Raw genomic sequence first — 5,342 nt, 5'->3', positions numbered from 1 at the left:
TGTCTATGTTTGAACCATTCCTGTGACACCAGTTATAGATTCCGATGCTTCACATCACGTTTACTGTCTCCCTCTGACATTCTTATTGACGATGCAACACAGAAATTGCATCGGAATTAAATACAAAAGGCACAATGCCGACTTAAGTACAAGAAAACTGACTCTTCTCACTGTCTATGTTTTGAACCGTTCCTGTGACACTACTTATAGATTCCGACGCTTCACTTCAGGTTTACTGTATCCCTCTAAACTTCTTATTGACGATAAAACCCAGAAATTGCATCGGAATTAAATACAAAAGGCAGAAGCCGACTAAAGTACAAGAAGACTGGCTCTTCTTACTGTCTATGTTTTGAACCTTTCCTGTGAGACCGGTTTTAGATTCCGATGTTTCACTTCTTGTTTACTATATCCCTCGGACCTTCTTATTGACGCTGAAACACAGAAATTGCATCGGAATTAAATAGAATATACACAATGCCGACTTAAGTACAAGAAAACTGACTCTTCTTACTGTGTATGTTTTGAACCATTCCTGTGACACTAGTCATAGATTCCGATGCATCACTTCAGGTTTACTGTATCCCTCTGACCTTCTTATTGACGATGAAACACAGAAATTGCATCGGAATTAAATACAAAAGGCACAATGCCGATTTAAGTACAAGAAAGCTCACTCTTCTTACTGTCTATGATTTGAACCATTCCTGTGACACTAGTTATAGATTCCGATGCTTCACTTCAGGTTTACTGTATCCCTGTGACATTCTTATTGACGATGAAACACAGAGATTGCTTCGGAATTATATACAAAAGGCACAATGCCGACTTAAGTGCAAGAAGAGTGGCTCTTCTTACTGTCTATGTTTTGAACCTTTCCTCTGAGACCGGTTTTAAATTCCGATGCTTCACTTCATGTTTACTATATCCCTTGGACCTTCATATTGACGCCGAAACACAAAAATTGCATCGGAATTAAATAGAATATGCACAATGTCGACTTAAGTACAAGAAAACTGACTCTTCTTACTGTCTATGTTTTGAAACATTCCTGCGAAACTAGTCACAGATTCCGATGAATCACTTCAGGTTTACTGTATCCCTCTAACCTTCTTATTGACGATGAAACACAGAAATTGCATCTTAATTAAATACAAAAGGAACAATGCCGACTCAAGTACAAGGAGACTGGCTCTTCTTACTGTCTATTTTTTGAACCTTTCCTGTGAGATCGGTTTTAGATTCCCATGCTTCACTTCAGGTTTACTGTATCCCTTGGACCTCCTTATAGACGACGAAACACAGAAATTGCTCCGGAATGAAATAGAAAAGGCACAATGGCGACTTAAGTACAAGAAAACAGACTCTTCTTAATGTCTATGTTTTGAACCATTCCTGTGACACTAGTTATAGATTACGATGCTTCACTTCAGTTTTACTGTATCCAGCTGACCTTCTTATTGATGGTGAAACACAGAAATTGCATCGGAATTATATACAAAAGGCACAATGCCGACTTATGTACAAGAAGACTCACTCTTCTTACTATCTATGTTTTGAACCAATCCTCTGACACTAGTTATAGATTCCGATGCTTCAGTTCAGGATTACTGTATCCCTCTGACCTTCTTATTGACGATGAAACACAGAAATTGCATCTTAATTAAATACAAAAGGCACAATGCCGACTTAAGTACAAGACGACTGACTCATCTTACTGTCTATGGTTTGAACCATTCCTGAGACACAAGTTATAGATTCCGATGCTTCTCTTCAGGTTAACTGTATCCCTCTGACCTCCTTATTGACGATGAAACACAGAAATAGCATCTCAAGTAAATACAAAAGGCACAATGCCGACTTAAGTACAAGACGACTGACTCATCTTACTGTCTATGGTTTGAACCATTCCTGTGACACAAGTTATAGATTCCGATGCTTCTTCAGGTTAACTGTAGCCCTCTGTCCTCCTTATTGACGATGAAACACAGAAATAGCATCTTAATTAAATACCAAAGTCACAATGCCGATTTAAGTACAAGAAGACTAACTCTTCTTACTGTCTATGTTTTAAACCATTCCTACGACCCTAGTTATAGATTCCGATGCTTCACTTCAGGTTTACTGTATCCCTCTGACCTTCTTACTGACGATCAATCACAGAAAATTCATCGGAATTAAATACAAAAGGCACAATGCCGGCTCAAGTACAAGAAGACTGGCTCTTCTTACTGTCTATGTTCTGAACCATTCCTGTGACACTAGTTTTAGATTACGATGCTTCAGTTCAGGTTAACTATATCCAGCTGACATTCTTATTGACGATGAATCACAGAAATTGCATCGGAATTAAATACAAAAGGCACAATGCCGACTTAAGTACAAGAAGACTGACTCTTCTTCCTGTCTATGTTTTGAACCATTCCTGTGACACTAGTTATAGATTCCGATGCTTCACTTTAGGTTTACTGTATCCCTCTGACCTTCTTATTGACGATGAAACACAGAAATTGCATCGGAATTAAATACAAAAGGCACAACGCCGCCTTAAGTACAAGAAGACTGACTCTTCTTACTGTCTATGTTTTGCACCATTCCTGTGACACTAGTTATAGTTTCCGATGCTTCACTTCAGTTTTACTGTATCCCTCTGACCTTCTTATTGACGAAGAACCATAATAAATTTGATCGGAATAAATACAAAACTCACAATGCCGACTTAAGTACGATAAGACTGACTCTTCCTACTGTCTATGTTTTGAACCATTCCTTTGACACTAGTTGTAGATTCCGATGCTTCATTTCAGGTTTACTGTATCCCTCTGACCATCTTATTGATGATGAAACACAATAATTGCAACTTAAATAAATACAAAAGGCACAATGCCAACTTAAGTACTGAAGACTGACTTTTCTTACTGTCTATGTTTTGAACCATTCCTGTGACGCTAGTTATAGATTCCGATGTTTCACTTTAGGTTTACTGTATCCCTTGGATCTTCTTATTGACGACGAAACACAGAAATTGCATCGGAATTAAATAGAAAAGGCACAATGCCGACATAAGTACAAGAAAACTGACTCTTCTTCCTGTCTATGTTGTGAAACATTCCTGTGACACTAGTTGTAGATCCCGATGCTTCACATCAGGTTTACTGTATCCAGCTGACCTTCTTATTGACGATGAAACACAGAAATTGCATCGGAAATAAATACAAAAGTCTCAATGCCTACTTAAGTACAAGAAGACTGACTCTTCTTACTGTCTATGATTTGAACCATTCATGTGACACTAGTTATAGATTCAGATGCTTCACTTCAGGTTTTCTGAATCCCTCTGACCTTCTTATAAAGGATGAAACACAGAAATTGGATCGGAATTAAATACAAAAGGCTCAATGCCGACTTAAGTACAAGAAATCTGACTCTTCTTACTGTCTATGTTTCTAACCATTCCTGTGATACTAGTTTTAGATTCCGATGCTTCACTTCAGGTTTACTGTATCCCTCTGGCCTCCTTATTGACGATGAAACACAGAAATTGCATCGGAATTAAATACAAAATGCACAATGCCGACTTAAGTATAAGAAAACTGACTCTTCTTACTGTCTATGATTTGAACCGTTCCTGTGACACTAGTTATAGATTCCGATGCTTCACTTCAGGTTTACTGTATCCCTCTAACCTTCTTATTGACGATAAAACACAGAAATTGCATCGGAGGTAAATAGAAACTGCACAACGCCGACTCAAGTACAAGAAGACTGGCTCTTCTTACTGTCTATGTTTTGAACCATTCATGTGAGACCGGTTTTTGATTCAGATGCTTCACTTCAGGTTTACTGTATCCTTTGCACCTTCTTATTGACGCCGAAACACAGAAATTGCATAGGAATTAAATAGAATAGGCACAATGCCGACTTAAGTACAAGAATACTGACTCTTCATACTGTCTATGTTTTGAACCATTCCTGTGACACCAGTTATAGATTCCGATGCTTCACATCACGTTTACTGTCTCCCTCTGACATTCTTATTGACGATGCAACACAGAAATTGCATCGGAATTAAATACAAAAGGCACAATGCCGACCTAAGTACAAGAAAACTGACTCTTCTTACTGTCTATGATTTGATTAATACCTGTGACACTAGTTATAGATTCTGATGCTTCACTTCAGGTTTACTGTATCCCTCAGACCGTCTTATTGACGATGAAACACAGAAATAGCTTCGGAATTAAATACAAAAGGCACAATGCCGACTTAAGTTAAAGAAGACAGACTCTTCCTACATTCCATGTTTTAAACCCTTCCTGTGACACTAGTTTTAGATTCCGATGCTTCACTTCAGGTTTACTGTATCTCTCTGACCTCCTTATTGACGATGAAACACTGAAATTGCTTCTTAATGAAATACAAAATGCACAATGCCGACTTCAGTACAAGAAGACTGTCTCTCCTTACTGACTATGTTTTGATCCGTTAATGTGACAGTAGTTATAGATTCCGTTGCTTCACTTTAGGTTTACTGTATCCCTCTGACCTTCTTATTGACGATCAAACACAGAAATTTCATCGGAATCAAATACAAAAGGCACAATGCCGACTCAAGTACAAGAAGACAGGCTCTTCTTACTGCCTATGCTTTGAATCATTCCTGTGACACTAGTTATACATTCCGATGCTTTACTTCAGGTTTACTGTATCCCTCTGATCGTCTTATTGAGGATGAAACACAGAAATTGCATCGGAATTAAATACAAAAGGCACAATGCCGACGCAACTACAAGAAGACTGGCTATTCTTAGTGTCAATGCTTTGAACCTTTGCTGTGAGACCGGTATTAGATTCCGATGCTTCACTTCAGGTTTAGTGTATCCCTTGGACCTTCTTATTGACGCCGAAACACAGAAATTGCATCGGAATTATATACAAAAGACACAATGCCGACTTAAGTACAAGAGGCCTGACTCTTCTTACTGTCTATGTTTTGAACCATTACTTTTGACACCAGTTATAGATACCGATGCTTCACTTCAGGTTTACTGTATCCCTCTAACCTTCTTATCGACGATGAGACACAGAAATTGCATCTTAATTAAATACAAAAGGCACAATACCGACTTAAGTACAAGAAGACAGACTCTTGTTACTGTCTATGGTTTGAACCATTCCTGTGACACTAGTTATAGATTCCGATGCTTCACTTTAGGTTTACTGTACCCCTCTGACCTTCTTATTGACGATCAAACACTGAAATTTCATCGGAATAAAATACAATAGGCACAATGCCGACTCAAGTACAAGAAGTCTGCCTCTTCTTACTGTCTATGTTTTGA

The sequence above is a fragment of the Schistocerca americana genome, unplaced genomic scaffold (genome assembly GCF_021461395.2).
Source record: "Schistocerca americana isolate TAMUIC-IGC-003095 unplaced genomic scaffold, iqSchAmer2.1 HiC_scaffold_19, whole genome shotgun sequence".
NCBI lineage: Eukaryota > Metazoa > Arthropoda > Insecta > Orthoptera > Acrididae > Schistocerca > Schistocerca americana.
Note: the sequence above shows the minus strand (reverse complement) of the source record.